The sequence below is a fragment of the Antechinus flavipes genome, chromosome 5, assembly GCF_016432865.1.
Source record: "Antechinus flavipes isolate AdamAnt ecotype Samford, QLD, Australia chromosome 5, AdamAnt_v2, whole genome shotgun sequence".
Classification (NCBI taxonomy): Eukaryota; Metazoa; Chordata; class Mammalia; order Dasyuromorphia; family Dasyuridae; genus Antechinus; species Antechinus flavipes.
Window position 1 is genome coordinate 65,910,324 of NC_067402.1, and position 26,563 is coordinate 65,936,886.

Consider the following 26,563-nt stretch of genomic DNA (forward strand, 5'->3'; position numbering starts at 1 on the left):
ACCCACATCTGGAGGATTAGGGAAAGAATATGAAATAGTGAAGGAGACTTAGGAAGCAGTCAGTGAGGTGAAAAACCAGAAAGAGCAAATTAACACTTTTAATCCATTATTAACAGTATTCTTATTTGTACAATGATTTAAGGTTTCCAAAGCACTTACTTCCCAAGTGTGTAAGGTAAGTATTATTATTCCCATGTTACAGATAATGAAACTGAAATTCAAAAGTCCATAACTATCAAATGGTAAAGTGAAATTTGAATCCAAGTCTCTCCTGACTCCACCACCAGCATAAATTCTAGTAACTGGAAGGCAACGTGTGGATAAGTAGATAAGAATGATGAATGTTGAGTCAGGAAAACCTACATATACATCTCACCTCAAATACTCAACAGTTGTCTGACCTTGGGAAAAAATCATTTAATCTCTCTGAGCTTCAATTATCTCAACTATAAAATGGGAAAAGTCATGGTACTGGACTTACAGGGTTATGGAAGGACTCAGAGAAGGCAATACGAGTAATGCTATGCAAATTTTTATTACATGAATTCCCCAGAAGGGTATCGAAAACAAGACTTGGTAATAAATCAAATCTTTTATTTTCCCTGTACATAGTGTGTGTGTGTGTGTGTGTGTGTGTGTACATTATGAACATGTACAACCATATGTGTACATTTATACACATAAATATCTCTATGTATACAGAAATATAACAATCCAAATAAATTCCATTATTTCCCAGCACTTAGTAGTGAAGTGATATGACTTTTAGTTGTTAATAACAATATCATTTATATTGTGTGCCAGATATTATGCTAAGAATTTTACAAATGTTATCTTCTTTGACTCTCACAATAGCTTGGGGGAGATGAAAGGTCAGTGATATGATTACTTCTATTTTACTGTTGAAGAAACTGAGGCAGGCAGACATTAAGTGATATGTCACAGAACTAGGAAGCATTTGAAGTCAGATTTGACTTCAGGCTCTATCCAGTGTCACTTAAACATGTCCACATCTGTGATCTTTCTAATTTAGTCCATTCTGCCAATGAATATGAGAATTTATATGGTGTTTCCCCCTGAGGAAACTGGAGTTAAATGACTTGCCCAAGGTCACACAGCCAGGAAGTGTTGTGTCTGAGACCAGATTTGAACTCAGGCCCTCCTGACTTCAGGGATAGTGCTCTTATCTACTGGGCCCTCCATATGGCATTTTTAAAAATGTCAGTTTAAACTTAGATATGACTTAATAACAATTGATACAGTTCAAGAAATGTACATATACCTAACCATAGCCTGTTTAAAGCTCTTTTCTCTAGTAAATTATTTCTCCCAAGTCTACTCTGAGATGAGGAGTGATGGTAATTATTTGTAATTGTCCAGGATGATTTATAACCATTAATTAAGATTCCAAAAGGGGCATAAAAATGATTTTTTATTTAAATAGTATTTTATTTTTTCTAATTACAAGCATATAGTTTTCAACATCTACTTTTGTAAGATTTTGAGTTCCAAATTTTTTTCTTCTTCCCTTCCTGACCTCCTTCCTCCCCAAGACAGAAAAATGCTTTTTAACATATTTCCATATTAGTCATACTGGGAAAGAAAAATCAAAACAAAAGGGAAAACCCACTAGTACGAAAAAAATGGTGAAAGCAGTATGCTTTGATCTATATTCGTCTTCCATAGTTCTCTGTCTGGGTGCAGATGGCACTTTCTATCCCAAGTCTAGCAGAATCGTCTTGCAACCTCACAATGCAGAAAAGAGCCAAGTCCATCACAGCTGATCATTACATAATCTTGTTACTGTGAATAGTGTCCTGGTTCTGCTCGCTTCAATCAGCATCAGTTCATGGAAGTCTTTCCAGACTTTTCTGAAATCAACTTGCTCATCAAGAAACAAGTTTTACAAAAGACTTCTTATTTCCCCAGTAGGAAATGAGATACAGCTGCAATCAAGCTCATCCTTATTAAACTCTCTGCTCAGCATTAACTACTGAGTTGTATCCCACAGCCTCCTCTGCCTTTCCAATTTCTGTCCCCTTCTCAGTGAGCACAGCTGGCTAAGTGGTTTTGTACCAGTGACCAAGATTTTACTTTTAGCAGATGCTCCAAAGAGCTCTTCTCTGGAAAGACTTGTTTAAGTGTTCTCTGGAGGGTGTGAAGCATCTGATCTAAATCCGACAATGAAAAAGGCCATTTTTGATTTGCAAAACATGTCCTTTTTGGCTCTTGCTCTTCATCCAAGAAGACTGCCATCTGTTATTGGCATAAACATTTTTGTTTTCATTCCATCAAAAGATTTCTGCAAAGTCAGCCATTGTTATTGTAGGACATAACATGTTATAAATGACTCCAGTGAATGGTTTTCATCAAAGAGAAAGTCACAAAGTACATTTATTATACCAACAGGAGAGTTCTGAAGGCCACATCACTAAACAGTTATTAATTAAATGAGCTGAGATGGAATACTGCAAGTGACCCCAGGATTAAGTTCTTATATGGGGTTTCTCTGATGACTAATAGTCAGTGCAACTAAGATGGGGGTATTACAACAAAACTCTACTGCTGACAAAAATATTAACCGTAAATGATGACAAGGTTTTCATCTGGGACCAGGAGAACATCTGGAAACTATTAAATCCATTGCATTTTCCCCTTTGAGTCCTGATCGCCAAAGCAAAAACCAACCACCCAGAAACTGTGGCCCTAATGGTAACTCAATATTTCATTTTTGTTAAAAATTATTCAAAGGAATTGACATTATTTCTTTCTTAACAAAGACAGATTCTCTTGGACATTGCTTAGGGAACCCCAGTATAAGAGTTGATACTAGTTTCTGGTTCTACAGGTTTTCCTTTTGTGTTGAGGAATCAAAAGCTTTCTAGGTAATCAGTCCATATAGTCTGGGTCAATATTCTCATAACATCAGGACCAGATGTAAGCTGGTTGTATTATAGCTTAAAGAAACCAGCTGAGCATTAGATGAATGAACAGAAGTCAGATGCGAGACACAGAAAAGGAGTTATCAAAAAACTATATTTCCTACTAATCATTCAAGGTTTGTTGTTAAAGCTGTGATCTGTAACAAGAAGGGCTTAAGTAGAACCCCATTTCACTTCAACTGTTTGTAGGCTCCAAGTACTACAGATGTATACAATTCATGGACTCATTAATCCTTCTACCTCCCTAGTGTGTTTCTTTTCGATTTAAGGATTTAATCTAGAGAGCAGAACCAAAGTTTTGAAGCTTTTAATCCTTGCAGCTTTATAATTGGCACAATATCACAACTCCCCACTCCTGTTCCCTACCTCCCTGTCTGTAGTGAATCCCCTGGCAGAAAGGTTTGTTGTTTATTAAAGGAAGAATACAATTTCACCGGGACACATGAGAAGTCATCCATCTCTACTGGCATATCATAGAATCTTAAAAGTTGGAAGAGAGAAGTCAGCTACTCCCACCCTTCTGAAATCATGAATTTCACTGAAAACATTCATAGCCTTTTCATTACTTCAGGTGAGGAACAAAAAAACAATAAACCACAAGGTTACAAAGAAACTTAAAGAAGAAGATCATTTTTTTTTGAATTTTAGTTAAAAGGATAAAATTTAATAACCAGTCACTAAATACCTACTGAGATAGACTTTATATCAGAAATTAGGGATGCAAAGACAAAGGTAAAATGATCCCTACCCTCAAATGCTTACATTCTCCTATGGGTGTATATATAAAGTAAATAAACAGCAATTTCTCCAATTTCAAAAGGTAAGGACTAACCACTGATCGTATAAAAGGTGTCACCTGAGCTAAGATTTAAAGAAAAGTTAAGGATTCTAAGAAGCAAAAATGAGGAGAGAGACCATTCTGGACATGGAAAACAATGGCATATACAAGAAGCCAAAAGTAGGCCAGTTTTGCAGAAATATTGATTACATGAGGAAAGCAAAATGAAATATGCCTGGAATTAGGTTGGAGTCAGTTTATAAAGGACTATAAATATCAGACAGAGGAGTTTTCTTATATTTTGTTCTAGAGGTAATAGAGAGCTTATCACCCTTCTTGAATGTAAAATTATATGGTTTATTTATGTTTTAAGAATATTAATTTGGAAGGTAGAACAAGAATAAAGGCAAGGACTCACCCAAGCTCTCTCCCATATCCCTCCAAATTCCTTTAAATAATGATATATATATGATATAAATAATAAATAAATAAAACAAATTTTAGAGTCAGAACATACACAGAAAAAAAGATAAAATGAAATAATTTTCTTTTTTTTTTTTTTTTGATGAGACAATTGGGGTTAAGTGACTTGCCCAAGGTCACCCAACTAGGAAGTATTAAATGTCTAAGGCCAGATTTGAACTCAGGTCCTCCTGACTTCAGGGCTGGTGCTCAGAATGGAATAATTTTCTAGCCCAAGACAACTTAAAAAATTAGTGGGAAAGGTGTGTTGTACCAGAAAAGTCCTGGTGCAGGCTGGCCCTGCCCCAGCCCTTAGTCTATACATACACCAGCAAACCAGGACCGGGCTTTGGGACATCTGAATCAGTGGCAACACTGGCAGTTTCCAGACCTCTCAGCCCAGAGATACCAAAGACAACTTGGAAGGATGAGAGGACCTTGGGAATCCACTGGCAGTGGTACCATAGAGGCAGCTTCACAAGGTCTCAGCCCATCGATGGTAAGTGTCAAACAGCTGGTCAAAGGAGGTCTCTTTACTAGCCCTGAGGAAGGACTCTGTTGCTTTAGCACACTAGCACTTAACAGTGCAGCAGAGACTCTCCTTACAATTCCAGGGCAGAAAAAAGTGCTTGTGGTCAGATTCCTAGAAGCATCTCTGAAAACAATTGCATAAAACTGCTGAAACTTGGGACAGTGCATCCTCCACTCTGGAAACAGTGCCTACTTTAACAAAGAAAAATTATTCTGACCCTAGAAAGTTTCTATGGTGACAAGGAAGATCAAAAGACATAAAGTCAAAGCCCTACATCCAAAGCCTCCAAGAAAAATAAGAATTCATCACAGGCCATGGAAGAGCTCAAACGGGATTTTGAAAATGAAGTGAGAGAGGTAGCGGGGAAAAGAGGAAAAGAAAGTTATGCAAAAGGAAATACAAAAAGTTAATGGAGAAGAATATTTGTTTAAAAAGTGGCCAAATGGGAAAAGAAGTACAAAAGCTCACTGAGGAAAATAATTCCATAAAAATTACAAAGGAGTAAATGGAAGCTAATGACTTGATGAGAAGTCAAGAAGCAATCAAAGCCAAAAGAATGAAAAAATAGAAAACAATGTGAAATATCTCACTGGAAAAAAAAACTAGCCTGGAAAATAGACCCAGAAGAGATCATTTAGAAATGATTGTTCTACATGAAAGCCATGATCCAAAAAAAGAGCCTAGACATCATTTTTCGAGAAATTATCAAAGAAAACTGCCCTGATATTGTAAGGCCAGAAGATAAAACAGAAATTAAAAGAATCCACCAATTACCTCCTGAAAGAAATCACAAGAGGAAAATTCCCAGGAATATTATAATCAAAATCAGAAACTCCCTGGTCAAGGAGAAGATATTGCAGGACATTGCAAGCTTCCAGAAAGAAACACAGTATAATGGAGCCAAAATCAGTATCAAAAATAAGATTTAGCATCTTCTATATCAAAGAATTAGAAGGCTTGAATTAAGACATTCCAGAGAACGATGAGCTAGGATTACAACCAAGAAACATCTACTCAGTGAAAAACTTCCTCACTTGAAGTACTCAGATACTATATCAACTAAGTATAATCCTCAGAGGAAAAATGGATATTCAGTGAAATAGAGGACTTTCAAGCATTTGTGATGAAAAGACCAGAGCTGAATAGAAAATTGGATTTTCAAATACAGGACGCAGGAAAAGTGTAAGAAGGTAAACTGGAAAGGGAAATCATAAGGGACAAAATATTTGTCTGTTTACATTCCTCCATGAGAGGATACTTGTAACTCAATAGGAGTATGTGTGTGTGTATATATATATGCATATATATATATAGAGAGAGAGAGAGAGAGAGAGAGAGACAGAGGTCACAAGTATGAATTGAATATGAAGGGAAAATATTTTAAAAATTAAGGGGAAAGGGAAATATCCTGAAAGAATGGAAAAGGGAGAGATAGAATAGCATAAATTATTAGCCTAAAAGAGGCAAGAAAAAACTTATAGTGGAGAGGAAGAGGAGGGGAGAGGGAAGGGGGGCGGAGGAGTAAGGGAATTTTACTCTCATCAGAATTTGCCCAAAAAAGAAATTATACACTAAATATGGGTATACTTTAAGAAAGTAGGAGGGGAAAGGGATATGAGAAAGGAAGAGGGTGATAAAAGAAAGAGGGTACATTGGGGGAGAAGATGGTGCATAACAAAGAGAATTAGAGATTCTCTTTTGAGAAGAATCAGCGAAAAGAAAAAAAAATAAATAGGATGGGAAATAGTAATAGTAATTATGAAAAGAATTTTGGAACAAGTTTCTCTGATGAAGGCCTTATTTCTCAAATGTATAAGAAACTGAGTCAAATTTATTTTTTTAAATGAGTCATTTCTTGCTTGATAAATGATCAAAAGATATGATCTATACTCAAAAGGGCTACAAAATCAGGTATATCCTTTGACCAAACAGTACCATTATTAGGCATGAATCCCAAAAGAAATTTTTTAAAAAGGAAAAGGACCTATATAGACAAAAATAATGTATAGCAGCCCTTTTCTCAGAGCAAAGAGAATTGGAAATTGTGGGGCTCAATTGGGAAATGGCTGAATAACTCATAGTATGTGATTATAATGGAATATGATTGTTCTATGGGAAATGATAAGCAGGATATTGTTGGAAAAGCCTAGAATGTCCGCCATGAACTCAAGCAAAATGAAATGTACTGTGTACAAAACTAATAGCAGCTTTGCTATTAGTGATTAGCTTTGCTGTACTCAACAGTTCAATGATCCATGACTACTTTGAAGGATTTATGATAAAATATTTATATCCATACCAAAAGAAAGAAGTGATTGTGTCTGTATACAGATTAAAACAAACTTTTTAAATTTTATATTTCTTGAGGCTTTTTTGGGGGGATAGATCTATTTTCTTTTGCAAAACATGATTTTTATGGAAATGTTTTGCATAATTTCACATGTACCTTCTCAATGGAGGAGGGAAGAGGAAGAGAGAGAATTTGGAACCCGAAGTTTTAAAAACAAATATAAAAAATTGGGGAAAATAAAATTTAAATAAATAAACAAAAAAAGAACTAGGACAAACATAAAAATTAAAGAATATTAATTTGGCACCTGTGTGGGATTGGCAAAAGGAAAGAAAATTTTTGGAGGTAGATTAGAAAGCTCTTGTTTTAATTCAACAAAGGAGTGATAAAACCCCACAACAATAGAGGCTTTCTGAGTGAAAGGTGACAGATGGAAGAGATATTAAGTGAGATATTTTGTGAAAAAGAAATTGGTAAGACTTGCTAAAATTTTAAAAGGGGAAAAAAGCCTGGATTTGGGATTAGAAGATATAGTGAACTTTTGGACTCCTACTACTTGTGGGACATGGGGCAAGTTAGAAGCATGGCACAGTGGGAAGAATGGTGGACCTGATTTCAAATTTTGTCTCTACTAAAGTTACTTATGTGATCTTAGATAAATTCTTTATCTCTCTGAAGCTAATTCTTTCATTTGTAAAAATGACTTTGGCATTCCTGATTCTACATCAATGATTCTAAGTCATTTACAATCTCTAAATTTCATTTAGCTCAAATGGAAAATGGGGGTAACAATACCTATCTCACAGGTTAGTAGAAAAAAAAATCTTGTTAATTGTAATATGCTATGGAAACCTGAGTTATTGTTAGTCAATTTTTTTTCATCTGGTAAACTTTTTGAGGGCAGTATTTTGTTTTCATATCCTTATTATGGACAGTTGGGGAGCAGAGTGGATAGAATGCCAAACCTAAATTCAGAGGAAGGCTCATCTTCCTGAGTTCAAATCAAAGCTTTATACAATTACCAACTGTATGGTCCAGGGTAAGTCATTGCACCCTGTTTGCTTCAGTTTCCTCATCTGTAAAATGAATTGGAAAAGGGACTAAAAAAAAAAAAGTATCTTTGCCAAGAAAACCTCCATTGGGATCACAAAGAATAGAACATTCTAAAAATGTTCTGAAAAATGACCAGACAGCAACAATAACATGATCAGGATGAAATTTAACTTTGCTTCCAGCTCGAAATCCTGTGTTCTAAGGTTTCTTCCAGATCTAATATTTGGTAATTCCATGATCCTACAGCTAATTCTGAGTCATATTTCAAACTATTATATTATTAGGATCATGGAAACCAATATCATTCAACATCCAGAGATTTTTTTTACTTTGAGAATCACAATTATAAAGAAGTCATTTTCAAGTGAGTAAGTCCTTTGATGTTCTTTAAAGCAGTTTTAAGGACAGACTCTCAATGACTAGTGGGTTGACTTGACATCATTCTTCCAAACAATAGCTGTCCCTAAAAAGCATAATTCATCATGTTGTTATCACTACATTCCTACCATGAGATGGCTAATTATAACAGACAAATTCATATCTGACATTTACACAGCATTAAGCATGTCTTCTTATTTGAAGAACCCAGTGAAAGAAGTAGTATATAGTTATTATTATGCTCAATTTACAGATAAGAAACCTGAGATTTGTTGGAAAGGCCTGTTCAAAGTCACAGAACTAAATGAAAATACATTTGAACTCAATCTTCTAGATTCCCAACACAGCATGCAGTCCATTGTACCTCCTCTCTCAGAAGCCAATAGTTTCTTTTTGCTTGTTTAGTGGCTGGTAAATAAGATACACTTTTAATTGTTTTTCATAGTAGTAATAAGGTTAGATGATTCATTAACATGATAATGAGCCCCCTTCCCCTTAATAAAAACAGCATATATTTGGGACAACTAGTCTAGGTGAAGGGAAAGTTTGTGATGGTGAGGAATATAGGGAAGATCTAGATAAAATCTTGGGCTCTGATCAATCTAATTGCCTAACAGAATATCTCTTAAGAGTTACTGTGCAAGAGGTTTGATTATATAACAAGGAATAGTTCATGTAATAAACAGTTCTTTCCTTTTCGTGGTCAATATTATAGAAACCCAGAATTGTATGGGATCTCCAAATTTGAGTAGAAATCTCCTCTATACCCTTTTCAACCAAAAATTTCCTGTTCTCTGCTTCACAGTTGCCAGTGCCCATGAGCCAGCTACATCCAGAAACCTACTAGTTTAGTTAGGTCAAGTTTGGATTGTTAGAAAGCTATTCTTTATGTCAAGCCAGAATCAGTTTCTTTTTAGCCTCTGCCCATCACTACTAACTCCACTTTCTGGGCCAAGTAAAACATATACAATTCTTCCACACGATGACTCTTCAGATACTTGAAGATGTCTCTCCTATCTGCATTCCCCACATTTTTTCTTCTCCAAGCTAAACATATCTAGTTTTTTCTTCCAGTTCTGATAGGACAACGTTCCTAGTTCCACTCCTCATTTTAGCCACAAAGTTCTTCCTTTAAAAAACATACTGATTGTCCAGATGCTGTTTGAAAAGGGCAAAGAACAGCAGGACTAACTCATCTCTGGTTCTGGATACTCAACTTCTATTGCCACAACCCCAAATCAATCTAATTTCTTTGCTAACACATCACATTGCTGTGTCATGCAATAAACTAAATCTCCCAGATTTTATTCACATGAATGAATGGATGAATGAATGAGCATTAAATCCTGTGGGTATAAAAACAAAATTAAAGCAACCCTTCTCTTCAAAGAGACAATAAAATTTTGGGGATGTGCCAAAGCAATACTTAGAGGAAAATTTGTATTTTTAAATACATACATCAATAAAAGAAAAAAAAGCAGATCAATGAATTGGACATACAACTTAACAACTCTCTTCAAAGAGAGAGTATGTAGAAGGGATAGGTTTTCAAGGAGAGGGGTATTTTGTTTTGGCTAGTGAATGGTATTAGATTGACATATGCTGTAACAGAACAATGAAAGAATTGATTTAATTGTGGTTCCAGAATGTAAAAGGGGACAATAGGGTTGAACTTCTCATGATATCCCTTGCAGCAAGTTGACTGGGGAGAAAGTAAAGACTAGTTCTCTCTCCCCCATCTTATACAAAGCTAATTTGATTTTTTTAAAATAATTACAGAACTTTCCATTTATCCCCATTAAAAGCCATCTTGTAGGTTCAACCCAACATTATAGTCTGCCATTTTTTCTTCTAATATTGTCATCCAATGTCATCCACAAATTTTAGAAACATCACCATCTATAGTTTTATCCAAGTCACTGATAGAAATGTTGACTACCAAGAACATTACACCAAACATCTCTTTTCAAAGTGACCTCAATCCATCAATTAATATGTCTCATCATTAGGTTGAATCCACTAACCTGCATTATTATCCAGCCCATATATTTCCATCCTGCCAACAAGATTATTTTAAGAAATGTTGTCAAATTTCTTCCTGAAATCAAGGTATTTTCTGCCAATGGCTTTTCATCCACTTGGTCAATCTATGCAGACAGAAATAAGGTTATTGATTGTATTGTGTTATTGCTGTAGCTGAGGAATGAGTGGAGCTCAAGACAGAGTAAGCAGAGATTGAACCACTACTGCTGCTACGGGTGTCTAGCTGGGCACATTTCAGGAGGTGTGGATATCTTGGTGGATATTAAGTTTGCTTTCAACTCTTAATTGCTTCTAGGAAATTGGCCATCAACAGGAAAAGGATCAGACGCTAGGTCTCAGTAAAAAGATAGTTCTATTCTCTGATATTCTTCACTGTTCCCTTGTCAGTGGGTTGATTGATGGGATGTAATACAGGGAGTGCAAACCAATGAGTTCATGTGTCCCTCATGCTTGATAACATCTTAGAGTAAGGAATCAATTTACCATGAGGGCAATTCTGGAGTGATAAGGCAATTCAGGTATAGTAATCAGTTTATATACCTGATATGTGATTATCTGAGACACCATTCACTTATCTCAGAGATATGTTGGAGACCTTCAGATGTAACAACTTGTCTAGATAAATCCCTGAATATGTTCTGGGTCCCTATACAATTGTTCATAAACCAACCTTTTAGTAATGCCTTTGTGACTTTTATAAGGAATTTAAAGTGGAAGTATTTACCTTCTCCTTTTTTGAAAAGTCACATCAGTTACCTACTTTCTGTCTTGGGGAACTTCTCTTCAAAATCTTTCAGTGATCATCAACAATGACTCAAAAATTATATCTGCAAGTACTCAGTACTTTTAGTACTCAGAAATGCAATTTTCTGGGGATCTGCTGACTGGATTTGTTACATTCTGTTTTGTCACATCCTCTTTTATTGAAGTATAAGTAGATTCAGTGCTAGATGATGCAGAACTTAGCAAATGAAATGGAAAATCAAGATCCTTCAGACAAATTTCCAAATGATTTGGTACACTGGCAAGCCACTATCTTGTCAAATGTCAGGTGCTGCAATCTCTCATCTTATTTTAATACAATCCTCTTTTAAATTTACATGGGCTAACCATTCTCCTCCTTTATGTCTTGTCTTCTGCACTTTAAGCAGCTGTTGTACATCTGTAAAACAACACATACAGCTTGAACCACATGGCCTGCCTCTTTATGATAGATGAAGCAGCCTTGAGAAAAGAGTTTTGCTCAGCCCTCTGAACTCCCCTGGAACAAGAGGGGCAATGAATATATGCTATATTATTGTCACTGGTCCAACATCTCATTTCTTTTTTGTGGCAGATCTAGGCTGAAGATCAGGTTGCTTTCATTATATTCCCTTGTGTAGAGGGGAAAATACTGGACTTATGAGGAGGATTCAAATAAGAAAATAAATATTTGGGAATACATTTTTTCTTAAAATGCCATTGTGATATAGAGCAGCACACTTTGCTCTGACATTAGTAATTACTTCATTGGAACTTGAAATACTATCTGTTCAATCTCATTGACCAACTCTTATTGAAGGATTGTGCTTCCTTCTCACTTTCTGTTTACCATTTACAGTGTTCTAGTTCTTAAAGGAACAGTTTGTCTTAATATACTGCAGCTTTTTTCCCTTTGAGAATAGTCTTTCTATATACTTTTTTACTAGAATACCAAAAACTTTCTCTCTTCCTTTATGAGGATTGTTCAATTTGATGATATGCCAAAATCTTTCTGAATCCCCCCAAAGCTATATGTCATTAGAACTACTGGCTCTGGTCAATGGGGATCCAGATAATCTAAAAGCCAGTTCAAGAATGTCTTAACCATCCATGGAAGAGGCTGGACATTTGCTCTAACAAATGCTGGATCCATTTGCAGCTATAAACAACTGAGCTCAAGAATACATAGCACCATTTCAAAATTGCATTTGAAATTCCTAAGAGATTTGGATAATCTCTCCTTCTATGAGCTCAAGCTCCCACCGGATATATTCCCCTCATTGTTAGATGCCAGAGACTAGAGCCCCAGTTCCATTTAACAACTTAATATCATTTAGTTTTTAGAAAGATATATTTTAATTCAAAGATATAGCAATAAAGAAGGTACAAACATTTCCTCCTAGCATCTTTGGGGGGATACACTCATCTCCCCTTAAACCTTAGGTTCTGGAGAGAGTAAGCTCATTATGTTCAGTCCCTATTTGTTCTTCCAATTTCGTATCCAAATTTGGCATCAATGTAGGATGAGTCTTTTTCTCCACTACTGCTGGGCTAGATCCCAAAGGTCACTTCTGAAGGTCACTCCTTATTTATCATGGTATCACTGCTTGACTAGCTGCTTAATATGGCATGAAGGAAGTCTGCTGGATTCATATCTTCCTGAATTCAGACGGCTCTGTCTTCTAATCTTTCAAATTTCAAAGTCACTATTTCTAATCCTTCTACCTAAAACAAGGTAGGCTGTCAGAGACCCAAGGCCTGTGTTTCCAGGTTCCATGTCAACTTCATTGAGCATTAACTCCTAAGGGTCTCTCTTCTTTCAACATTGTCTCTCACCAGACAGCTGTCAACAAAAGAGTCAAAAAGATTGATCAAAAATGAGGAGCAGGAAAAAATGTCCAAGACTGGAGTTAGTAGTAGTGCTTTTTGAGAGTACCCCAACTTCTTGCCACCCAGCCAATAAAAAGCTTTCCAGCTTCTGTCATATCTCTCTAAGGCCTTTCCATTATATATCACCACAATTCTCCCAAAAGCAGGGTTCCTACATTTTTCCATGTATTGAAAAATATCAAGAGATATGATGGACAAACTCCTGTTATATGTATAAGCTAGTGTTAGATATTTGAAGGGATTTCTGATAAAGACTAGCTAATCTTAACTTCCAGGGACTTGTTAAAACAGACTTTGTTACTAATGAGTCTGAGACAGTGGATGACCAAGATATGATGAAGAGGAAATCCCTGGGGAAGGAGCTCATGTCACTCCCTAGTTTGATGATTTTATGAAAATAGCTTCTATCAAAACTGTATTCTAAAGAAATAAAAATTGTTCATTGGTTCATTCTTTCAAAAAAAAGAGCTATGTACAGAATAGGAGGAAAGACTACATAATTGGAGAAGGGCAAGAAGTCTTTTGCATTATTCTTATGGACAAAATGGAGATATAGAAGCTAGATAATTATTCATTTAATGATTATTAAGATGCAGAACTGGGTAGATTTACCAAATCCAAGAAGAGTCATCTCATCAGTGGCTTGAAATCCACTTTGAAGTAAGTTTCCAGGGAAGAAATTCAGGGTTCTGTACTTGGACCTGTATTGTTTGCCATTTATCTAATGACTTAAATGAAATTTAAAAGGCATGCTTATTGAAGTTAAAGATCTCAAATTATGAGGAAGTGCTAATCTACTGGATGACAGGATCAGGATCCAAAATGATTTTGACAAGCTAGAACAATGGACTTAATTTTTCTAAGAATAATTTTAATAGGGATAAGTCTTAGCCTTAGGTTGAAAAAAAATTACCTTTAAAAATACAAGTTGAGGAAGTCATAGCCAAGAATAGTTCCTATGTGAAAAATCTGGGAGCTATGAAGAACTGCAAGCTTAATATGGTAAAGTTGTGCAACATGGTTTCCTACAAAACATTTAGAGCTATCCTCAGCTCTGTTAAGAGAAGCATTGTGTGCAAAACAAAGTAACAGTATCATTGTGTTCTGTCCTAAACAGAACACATCAAAATTACTGGTCTCATTTCTGAGCGCCATATTTCTCATGTGAAAGAGAACAGTGAAAGATCTTCAGTTATGCATGAAAGGATGGGTTGAATAAAAAGGAAATATTTAGCTTGGAGACAAGAAGATTCAGAGCATCATTGCAGTCTTCACAACTCTGCATGCTCTTCATGTTTTGATCTATTCTGCTCTGTCCCAGAGGATGGAGGAACTTGCCAAGAAATAGGTTAAAATCAAGTTTCCTTATCCATAGATGAAGATAATTAGATTACAGTGATGTCTAAGGTGGCTTCTAGCAGTAAAATCCTAAAATTCTAACACCACTGGATTATCCAAGGGTGACTTTGTTTATTCCATGGATTATCAGGGCTCTTTAATTACTCATTTTCCTGTTTGTGGCAGCCCTTTTTATAGTGGCAAGAAACTAGAAATTGAGTGGATTCCCAGCAGTTGGAGAATGGCTGAATAAATTATGGTATATGAAGGTTATGGAATATTATTATTCTATAAGAAACAAGCAACAGGATGATTTCAGAAAGGCCTAGAGAGACTTACATGAACTGATGTTAAGTGAAGTGAGCAGAACTAGGAAATTATTGTCACAGCAACAAGAATAAATGATTGTTTCTGATGGACATAGCTCTTCTCAACAATAAAATGATCCAGGCCAGTTCCAATGATCTTGTGATGAAGAGAGCCATCTACACCCAGAGAGGGGATTGTGGGAACTGAGTGTAGATCACAACATAGCATTTTTACCCTTTTTGCTGCTGTTTGCTTGCATTTTGTTTTCTTTCTCATTTTTTTTCTTTTTGATCTGATTTTTCTTGTGCAGCAAGATAATTGTATATATATGTGTGTGTGTGTGTGTGTGTGTGTATACATATACATATATTGGATTTAACATATATTTTAACATTTTAACATATATTGGATTATCTGCCATCTGGGGGGTGGGGGGGGGAAGGAAGGGAACATTCGGAACACAAGGTATATTGCAAGGGTCAGTATTGAAAAATTATCCATGTATATATTTTTTAAATAAAAAGCTTTAATAAAAAATTTTAATTTAAAAAACTAAAAAATTACCCATTTTCCTTGCCTTGGCCCTTATTTTTTCCCTAACCACTATACCTAAAGACAAACAAAATGAGAAAAAATACAAAACAATTTGAGTGCTTGTCAACAACACTAAAAACAGCAATGGGGAACTTTTTTTCCCGGCAAGGGCCATTACATATATATATTCAAAGGCCATACAAAATTATCAACTTAAAAATTATTCTCCTATATTTGGTCAAACATTTAACTCACTTCTAATGTGATGGCTGGAACCACAGTTGCCCTGGCAAGGTCATACTAAATGACCTCTATCTAGGACTTTATACAGCCTGGTCCAGATGTTCCCCACCCTGATTTGGAAGAACTAGAGAACTTTTTTGTCACTTAACTGGTCTGATCACATTCCTACTCTGATATCTTAAATTTTAAAATAGGAATTAAGCTAGTTTTTAGATTTGACCACCATCGGTAATTCATTCAATCTCTCTGAATCTCTCAGCTTTCTTCTCTATTAAAAAAAAAAAAAGTTGAACATTGACTCAGTCATGATGGGAGAGGAAAGCATAGAATGGTAGGATCAGGTCCCATCCCTCAAAGAACTCATACTTTATTTAACAATAAAATAATTACAAATATAAGACAGGACAAATGCCCAATGAATGGGACAAAAAGTAAATCCTATCGGTCCCCGTATAACTTATGGAAAACTCCCCTCATGCAGCTAAACCACATCATATGTCAGCCTTACTGTTCCCATCATCTATACAATAAGGCACTCCAACAAACTGGACAGTCAGTTCTCCTAATGGGCTCTCTGGAGATATGGAGTCATAAAGTTGGAAGGAGCTACCAGACCCCTCTCTACCAGACTTCTATTGTTTTTGGCTGCAGGCCCTCACAGAGTTTCTGGAGCAAAGGACAGGTACAACATGATCTCTGAAAAAGACTGTGTGGCTTCAGAAAAAAAAAAAAAAAAAGAACTAAAGTAAGTTGCTAAGTATATGAAGAAATAATATTTTCTTGGTTTATGAGGGGAAACATAAGACCAATTTTAGATCATTCTATAGAGTCAATATTTCTACCTCTGATTTATTGAATCTCCCAAAATGCTGAAATATCACGTCAATAAATATTATGAAATTGTTCTTGAGTAAACATTATGTAAAATGCTCCCGCCCCCACCTCCAAATTTATTAGATGCTTCTGAATATGTGGGACAAGAGAAGGCTCATTGAAGAATTGTGCTCATATTCAAGGAACTTAGAAAAACAGATTTTCTCACTATCTGCAATTATGGCCCAATCAGGCCCCTAAGGATGAGAAAGGCTTGCAGAGAGGAACGTGCAAAGATCTTGTGCAGATAGCTAAAAACACTGACCCTGGAGTCTGGAGTTTAAGTTTTTCCTTAGGCAAATCAAGAATAAATGGAAAGGCAGCTAGGTGGTTCAAAGGATAGAGCCCCAGCCCTGATTTCAGGAGGGCCTGAGTTCAAATCTGATCTCAGACACTTAACACTAGCTGTGTGACCCCAGGCAAGTTACTTAACCCCAATTGCCTCAGCAAAAAAATAAATAAATGGCAAATGTTTCTGTTTGGGCCAGAAATCTGGATCTAACATCTCTTCTTCGTGTTCCCCCACCCCCATTGCTTCCTTAAAAAAAAAAAAAAAAAAGAATTGTTTTTGACTAGATAAAAGAAGCTATTCTCTGCCTCCTTTCCTAACTAGGCTTAATTATAGAATGGGTGTTGCCTTACTCAGACTGAGATGTGATGAGGACCTTAGCCACAGTCTCCCACTGCAATCAGGGCCATCTTTGGCCATTCTGAGCCATCTCTGGCCACTGGACCCAGATGGCTCTGGAGGAGAAAGGGAGGCAGGTGACTTTGCTCTCACTCAAATCCCAGGATAAGGGCTGCACCGCCCCCTAAGGCGGTGAGGATCCACTGAACACCCATGCTTTACAGACCTAAAAAGTCTTTATAAATTCTAGTTATCTTCATCTCTTATTTCCACGATATTAGCGCTGGTATCGAGCTGTCCTAAACCTGAGAGCCACCTCCCCTCTGGCAGGAAATAACTCCCACCATCCTCAGCCTGGGAAAGTCTGTTCCGTGGCACACCTGAGCTTGGGACACCTGGGCCGACTCCCAGATTGGGGTAAATAGTTTAACCCGACCAGGCCCGGGCCCCTGCCCACCAGATGATGATGTTGGACTAGTTTGTCTCTGGGGTCCTCCTGAAGGCTGGGCCTGACTTGGTCCTGTTACAGCCAGAAGGAGCTCCGGATGACATTGTTTTCATAGACACACAAAGCGAGGTCAGTACCTCTGTTTATTTAATTTTTTTACAGTCATTAAAAGCCTAGCAAATAAACTGCAATGACGGCCCAGGAGGCTGCCAATTAGCTAAGCAGAGATGCGCCGAGCTGGTCCCCACTGACCCACGGCAGCACCAAAGACTTGGATAATTGGGACCCGCAAGAACTATCCTGGGCCTGGCTCCAGAGGAGGCTGAATTCTCACATGGTTTTTACATATTGCATATTAATTACTTCTTCTTTGCAAATGTATCAGTTACCTCCAGTTGTTCTCTTCTGGAGAAATATTTTTCCTGGAAAGAATAACAACACGATGTCAGATGAGAGCTAGCTTCTAGAATCGCATTCCCTTCTGCTGTAGAAGGTGCCTTTGCACCAAGATCTAGGCAGGTTTAGTAAAGATGAAAAATAATTAAAAGACCACATTGTTGTTCATTCTCTCCCTCTTCATCCCCCCTTTCCTCTTCTCTTCTAGCTCTCCTTTCTTTCTCCCTCCTTTTTTTTCTTTCTTCTTCACATTCTTTCCCCCCTCTCTTTCCCCTTTTCTCTCTTTTTTCTCTCTTCTAGCTCTTATCTAACTTGCTTTTTCTTTCCTTTTTCTCCTCTCCCTTTTCCTTTCCTTTCCTTTCCCCCTCTCCCCTCTTTCTTTCCCCCTCTCCCCCATCTCTTCATTCTCTCTTCTATCTCTTCTTTCTTCTTCACACTCTTCCTCTATCTCCTTCTCTTTCTCTTTCTCCCCTTTCTCTCTCTTTTTCTTCTCTCTTAGCTCTTACTTTTTCTTTCTTTTTTATCTCCTTCCCTCTCCCTCCTTCTCTCTCTCCCTCTCTCTCCTTCTCTATTTTTCCCCCCTCTCTCTTTCCCTTTTCCTTCTTCTCTCTCTCTCTTTCCTTCTTCCTTCTTCCTTCTTCTCTCTCTCCCTCTCTCTCCCCTTTCTCTCTCTCTCTCTCTCTCTCTCTTCTCTCTCTCTCTCTCTCTCTCTCTCTCTGCTACTTTATCATCTCCCTATTCTTGGGTCAGTCCTGGCCAGAGGAAAACATACTTCTTCCTTTCTCTCCTATTTCTTTCTCTCCTTTGTCTTCTAATTCTTTTTTTCCTTTCTTTCTCCCACCCTCTTCCTTTCACTTCTTTCTCTCTCTGTATCTCTCTCACCTTCACTCTTTCTCTTTTACTGTCTCATTACCTTTCTCTCTCTCTGTTTCTGTCTTTCTTTTTCTCTGTGTCTTTATCTCTGTTCTTTTCTCTCTCTGGAAGGGACCAAGATGAAAAAAAGAAAAGAAAAGAAAAAGAAAACAGAATATCCACAAGGGGGGAAGAAGGGGGAGATAGATCAATAGAAGCCAAGACACCATGAGGGTGTCCAAGAGCTAAATAAATGGGAAACTGGATCTTCCCTCTCTGTGTCAGAGAGGCCAAGTCCTACACCAGCTGTAAAGGAAACAGGGAATTTACATTATCTGGGATGTCAGTAAGACCTAATGGCCACATTTCCTGTCTGGTTCTCCCTGAAGATCAGCAAACTCTTCAGCAAGCCTGATTTTCTAGGCCTTTTATTTTTGTTTACTTTCCCAATTGGCTGCCAAGGTCCTGGAAAGGAAACCCAATCCCACAGAGGAGGGAAAGGGAAATAAATGGGAGGGAGTGACCCAGAAAAAGTGAGGGGGGGAGGGGATCAGAAGGGAGAGGATACAGATAAGGACCAGCACCACTCTGGGACACTTGAGATAGGGTACTTCCAATTCAGGCAACATCAAAAAAAGCCTTTGGCAGGTCATGTCCCACCCTTACAGATGAGCAAGCACTTGGGCTCTGTCTCAATGTCCATGGTTCCGCTGAGCCCATTCCCTCCCATTTCATGTCAGGACACATTGCTCCTTAAATACTATATTGATGTAATTTTTGGAAGAGCAAAGAGGATCTGGAAAGGTGGCCACTCTTTCCCCTTGTCTGCAGGTAATATGATTAATGTCCAGAATCTTCCTGGACAGAGATTAAGAGATGTGTAGGACTTGTGTCATCATGGCCAAGTTGGCACCTGTCCAGTAGCAGCTCTTTCTCCTCCCTTTTGTTGGATTCTTCTCTTTGGGGTTCAGAGGGCAAGGGAATCACCAAACCTCAATTCCTAAGAGGGAAACCCAGGGACGGGAGTGTGTCTCAGGATCAATTTGAATTAGAGGGGTAGTGTGCTGCTGTGGAAAGGATGATAGACTTGGAATAAAATTTGGGTTCAAATCCCACTTCATACTGGGCCTGGGCAATCACTTACCCTCTCTGTGTCTGCTTCCTCAAATGAAAACAAAATAGGTATGCTCAATGACCTCTGATCCTATGATCTCATAATTCTGACTCAAAGAGGATGAATCAAATAAAAGTGCCAGGCAAAACCAATGACCTTGTGTAGAGTTTGGTTTTTTCCCGAACGGGAGTAGAGGGATACCAGGAAAGGTCCCTTCTCCCTAAAATATCTCCCTAACCAATTCTTTAATGCTTGAAAATCCCTCAACAGGGAATGAAGTTTTTATTCAAACAATTAGAAATGTGAATTAAAACACAATGGAAGAAGTATCTTGAACTCTCTAAAGTTCTCTTTCCATCCCTCATCATACTGTGGGGAAACTCAGTCCTCAAAAGCTTGCCAGTAGAGGTCAAGTTCAGGGGATTCTAACGAACTCGAATATAGAGCAAATGCTGGACTATGTATCTTGTCATCCAAGGACCAGTTCCCCAAGAGGTTTTGGCTTCTAATCCTTTATCTTCCACATCCCTCCCCACTTGTAAATAGTTCTGTTTTCTTCTTGATCGCTTCCAGAAAGAGAAAGACAAAGAGGGACAAAGACAAATGGATTGTGTATCTGTCATCCAAGGATCAATCCCTGGAAGTCTTGATTTCTAGTGCTATATTTGCTGTACCCTTGTCAGAAGTTCTATTTTTATCCTGGTCACTCCCAGAGACAGATAAACAGATAGACAGATGAATTGTGTATCTGTTATGCAAGAACTAGACCAGCTAGGTTCAGAAGATCAGAGTCATATGACTATGGATTTGGAAGTAAAAGGCACTTTAGAGGTTATTTAGTCTGAAAACCTCATTTTACAGATGAGGAAAATTAAGGAATCCCAGAGAGATGAAGTCATCTGTCTTGAGTCTCATAGCTGGTTAGTGACTGGGAGGTTTGGAGGAGCTAAGTGGCAGGATTGCTCAGACCACTGGTCTTACTTTCAACCCAGTCCTTTCAGCCATCATTCAGGGAAGCAACTGCCAATCGTCCCCACCAACTGCCAACCACAAAGGCAAGCAAGTCAGCCTAGTGATCTAGCAGAAGCAACCAGATACCCCAAAAGAGAGATAACAGGCAGAATGTGCCAGGCAAATCAAACCATCGCCAGCAACTTGATCACCATCTCCTCTCAGACCCCACACCTGAACCCAAGAGCACTGAATATAGTAACAATGCTTCCAACTTTACCCTCAGCTGTCATCTTGGAAAAGAACCCAGGACCTATGGCGAATGTAACCAGGCAACCATAGCCATAGCATCTGGAAACCTAGCAAAGAAAATTCTGGTCCCCAAAGTCTTTGGCCCTGTAAAAGGGTTCAACATCAGATTTCCAATTATTTTTGATGAAAAGATGAGCTGAACCGAAAATTTGATCTTCAAGTGCAAAGCTCAAAGAAAAGCATAAAAAGATAAAAAGGGAAGGAAAAAAAAAGATTCAACATCAAAAACTGATATAAAATATATAAAGAAGGGTTACCATCCACTTTGCCAATGTAAAGAACGGATCATGGAACCTTCCCATATAACTTGCAGTTGAAGCCTTCCATCTGTAATCTCTCTCCCTCATTAGAATATAAGTTTCTTGAGAGCTGAAACAGTCTTACCTTTCTCATTGTATTAACCTATTGGTATTCCCAGCATTTATGAAGTGTATTGCCTATAGGAAACATTTAATCTTTTTTCATTCATAAAAACTGAGGTGTTTCAGTCTTTTTCAGTCATGTACTCTTGTGATGACTCCATTTGGGGTTTTCTATGAAAGACACTGGAGAGGTCTCTCTTTTCTTTTCCAGCTCATTTTATAGTTGAAGAAATTGACATTTCCTCAAATGGAATAAAGTGATTTGCTCAGGATTTCCCATTTGATTTGCTCAGTAAGTGTCTGAAGTCAGATTTGAACTCAGGAAAATGACTCTTTCTGACTCCAGGTCTGGTACTCTATCCACTATAGCATCACCTAGTTGCCCATTGAGCTATTGCCGGATTGTTCTAATCAAGGTTGGTAGAAGTAATAACTAACCCAATGAAAATCCTGCAGTTCACGTTAAATGAAAGAAATCAATGACACATTCTAATTTTTTTTTTCATAGCAGACTTTTTGGTTAAATAAACTGAGTTTCTGAAGGGGTCAGAGAGAGGAGAATAGGAAAAGAGCCCATAAAAATGGAGAAAGAAAATTTGAAAAAAAAAAAAAAACTAAAAAAAAAATGTGGAAAAGAATCAGAAAACCACGCAACCAAGCTCATACTTGTTGACCCTTCCACCTGGCAGGGTCCTTAAAGATCATCCAGTCAACCCTCTCCTTTTACTGAACTGAAAACTGAAGTTTAGAAAAGTGAAATGTGTTTCTCAGGTCACATAGCCCATTAGCTACAGAGTCAGGATTCCAAATCAGTCTTCTGTCTTCCAAGCTAGAGGCTTTAGCACTTTCGCAGGGGTCCTCAAAATAGGGTCCAGTTTACTGTTCCTCAGACTGTTGGAGGGCCAGACTATAGTAAAAACAAAAACTCTGTTTTGTGGGCTTTTAAATAAAGAAACTTCATAGCCCTGGGTGAGGAGGATAAAAGTCCTCTAAAAGTCCTCAGCTGCCGCATCTGGTCTGCGGGCCATAGTTTGAGGACCCCTGCACATGACAATGGGAATATGAGAATATCTCTTTCTACCTTCTGAGCCTACATGGCCAACCCTGCCTCTTTTTTGTAACGATTTTCTATTCTAACGTCCATAGCGATGTGCACTATAATTACATTCCTACTCAATTTTTATTTGCCCGATTTTAGCACATGATAACTCCCTGTTTATTAGCCTAGGACACTGTAATATACTACTGCTGAGATTAAAATTTTCCTGATAAATCCTAAGACTTCTCTAGAGGTAGCTTGATCTTGTACAGCGAAGGCCCATCCCTTAAGATGTTAAAGGATCTGCCAGTTTGACAGCCATGGATTAGGCACAGTGGAATAAACATGCCTAGAAAGATTACACACCAGTGGTTAGCTTTAACTTAGAGGTAATACTAAGAATGAATCAACAGTGCATTCTAAAAAAGTGAATTTTTTTTTAAAAAAGGCTTTAAAATGTGCTAGAAATGTACTTTTGCAGCAAAGCTGTAAGTGATCACAAATTCTGGCCCACAAGACCAATATTCAGTTTTTTTGATAAAAAACCTAATATAACTGAAAGTTTTTGATAAGACTGTGCCACTGAGTAGAAACATCCCAAGAGCATGTGCAGGGAAGATAAGTGTGTATGTGGCCAGCAGAGGTGTTAAAATGAGTGTGGAAACTCAGGAAGATAACTGATAGATGGCATTTTCATATGCATGCTCTTACTGCTGAGAGGCAAGGAAAGCAGGCATTATTTCTGCTTTTGGCAGCTAGAAAAACTGAGGCATGGAGAAGTTAACCCAGGTTAATAATAAAACTTGGCTCTCCTGATTCCCCATTCCATTTTCTTTCAATTAGTTTCATTGATGACTGTCGGTGATCATACATGGTTAATATAAGCACTAGGTCAGAGCCAAGTCACAGTATGTCCAGCTGTGGCTGATCAGACCAATATGAGCTCAGGTCTCTCCACGGGTCAAAAACAAATAGTTCTTATGAATATTTGGGAGAGGAGTCTCTAATTTTGTGCATCTCATGATTCTTCTGAGCTAATTCAACTCTGCTCAGCTCGTAGAGCACAGTGCCTTCTCTGATTGAGGGAATGTCATGCTGGGTGACCTTGTGCTAGTGTCTCCCATGTCATAAATCAAATATAAAATTCTTTTTTTTTTCTTACAGAGGCAATCGGGGTTAAGTGACTTGCCCAGGGTCACACAGCCAGGAAGTATTAAGTGTCTGAGGCCAGATTGGAACTCAGGTCCTTCTGAGTTCAGGGCTGGTGCTCTATCCACTGAGCCCACCTAGCTGCCCCCAAATCTAAAATTCTTGAGAGACCTTGACTGTGTCCTTGTATCATTTTTTTCTGACATCCATGTGCGTTCTCCATAAAATAATCTTTTTGGCAAGCATATGTCTGGCATTCGAACAAGATAGCCAGCCCACCTTGTGAGCTGTTGTGCTCTCTGCAGTTGAGTTTGAATGCTTGACAGGTTAGTTAAAGAAAGAACCTTATCCTGCCAAGTGATTGTCAGAATCATCCTAAGATAATTCAAACGGAAGTGATTCAGTCTCCTGGCCTGGTGCTGGTAGACTGTCCAGGTTCATAGGTATACAACAATGAGGTCAGTACAATCGTTCTGCAGATTTTCAATTTGGTGAGCAGTGTAATACCTCTCCTCTCCCACATTTTCCCTCAGAGCCTCCTAAACACTGAGCTAGCTCTGGCAAAGCGTGTGGCAACCTTATTATTAATGTGGACATCCCTGGAAAGTATACTGCCAAGGTAAGTGAACTCATCCACAGGATTCAGAATTTCACCATTTGCTGTAACTGATGGTTCCATATTTGGATGGTGTGGTGCTGGCTGATGGAGGACCTGTGTTTTCTTGGTGTTCATTGTTAGGCCAAAATTAGCCCAAGCAGCAGAGAAATGATCCATAATTTGTTGCATCTCAGCTTCAGAGGCTGCATTGAGCACACAGTCACCTGCAAACAACCAAACAAACAAACAAAAAAAATCATGCTCCAAAGCTCCCTCCACTTTAGTTTGGGCTTGTAGCCTTTTCAAGGTGAAGAATTTATCATCAGTGGGGTAGCTGACTTTCATGTCATGTTTGTTCTCAGAAAATCAGGACTGGACCTTGGAGTCTCTGAATCAATAGCAACTCTGGTAGTTTCCAGACTTCTCAGCTAAAAGACACGAAAGACCATGTGGAAGATTGCAGGAAAACTGTGTTTCACTAAGGTGAGAGGGCCTTGGGAAACCAGCAAACCATGGTGCAGCAAAAGTGCAATGAGGCTATGGCAGTAACTTTCACTGGTCTCAGCTCGTAGACAGTAAGAGGATGGAACTGGTCAAAAGGAGCTCTCTTTACTAGCACTGAGGAAGGGTTCTGTTGTTTTAGCACACTATAACCTAAAGCCACAGTAAAGTGGAGAACTCCCCTCACCGTTCCAGAATGAAAACAGTGCTTGTGATCATTCAAATGCACTTCTCCTTGGATCATATCCTCTTAGAAGAACTGAAAACTCACAGATCCCAAGAAAGATCTCTGGAAATAGCTGCACAAATCCCTGAAGTTTGGGAGATTACATCCTCCACATGGAAAAAGAGCCCCACTTTAACGAAGAATTAAAAGTCATGTAATAGATTGGAGAAGTGTGCAAGCAAAGAAAAAGATTCTGGCTATAGAAAGTTACTATGGTGACAAGGAAGAGTAAAACACATTCATAAGAGATAACAAAGTCAAAGATACTATATCCAAAGTCTCCAAGAAAAATAAGAACTGATCACAGGTCATAGAAGAGCTCAAAAGGGATTTTTTAAGACAGGTAGAAGAAAAATTGAGAAAAAAATGAGAGTGACACAAAAAGAAATACAAAAAGCTAATGAGAAGATTGGGTTAAAAAGCAAAATTGGCCAAATGAGAAAGGAGATACAAAAGCTTCCTGAGGAAAATAATTCTTAAAAATTAGAATTGAGCAAATGAAAGTTAATGACTTGATGAGAAATCAAGAAACGAGCAAAACCAAAAGAACAAAAAATTAGAAAACAATATGAAATAACTCAATGGAAAATAGAGCCAGGACAGATCTTTTAAAATCTACTTGAAAGCCATGATCAAAACAAAACAAAACAAAACAGTCTAGATAACATCTTTCAAGAAATTATCAAGGAAAACTGTCCTGATATTCTAGATCCAGAAAGTGAAATAGAAATTGAAAGAATCCACCTGAAAGAGATTCCAAGATGAAAATTCCCAGGAATCAAATTCTGAACTCCCAAGACAAAGAAAAAATATTGGAAGCATCCAGAAAGAAACAATTCAAGTATAATGAAGCCACAGTCAATCTAAAACAAAATTTAGCAGCTTCTACACTTGGAATATGATATTTCAGAGAGCAATGGAGCTAGATTTACAACCAAGAATCATCTACCCTGACTACTGATTGCTTTTTGACTGTTGCTGCTACCTGCTGCTGTTTTTGACTACTGCAACTGCTAACTACTGTTGCCTGCTACTGCTGCTGCTGAGTAGTGCTTCCATTGACCAGTGCTGACTGATAACTTGTGTTGTTTTTGGGGTTTTTTGTTTTTGTTTTTGTTTGCTGTTTTTGACTGCTGCACACCACCTGTTCATTGCTGCTGCTGACTATCATTCCCTGATGGTGTGACTGCTGTTTACTTCTGCTCCTGACTGCTTTTGGACAGTAACTCACTGCTTTTAACTACTGATGCTGCTGATGATTACTTTTGACTACTATTCATTTGATTACTATTCTCTTCTGCTGGTGACTGCTTTGGACTGTTGTTCACTGCTTTTGATGGCTACTGCTGACCCCTGCTTATTGCTGACTGATTTTGACTACTGACGATTGCTACTTTTGACTGCTGCTACTGCTGACTTCTGCTGACTGTTGCTGCTCTCCTATTTTGATTGCTACTGATCTTTTGATTGCTGCTGACTTTTAACTGCTGCTGCTGACTGCTTTTGGCTACTGCTGGTGACTCCTGCTGTTGTTAATTACTACTGCTGACTGCTCATGACGACTGCTACTGCTGACTATTG

The 26,563-nt window shown here is 38.0% G+C and overlaps 1 long non-coding RNA gene across 1 annotated transcript in view; it reads right to left on the minus strand.

Moving 5' to 3' along the window:
* LOC127564664 (uncharacterized) overlaps positions 1–26,563 on the minus strand; it is a 168,067-nt gene that overhangs the window by 25,537 nt on the left and 115,967 nt on the right. The gene's annotated exons all lie outside the window — the stretch shown is intronic.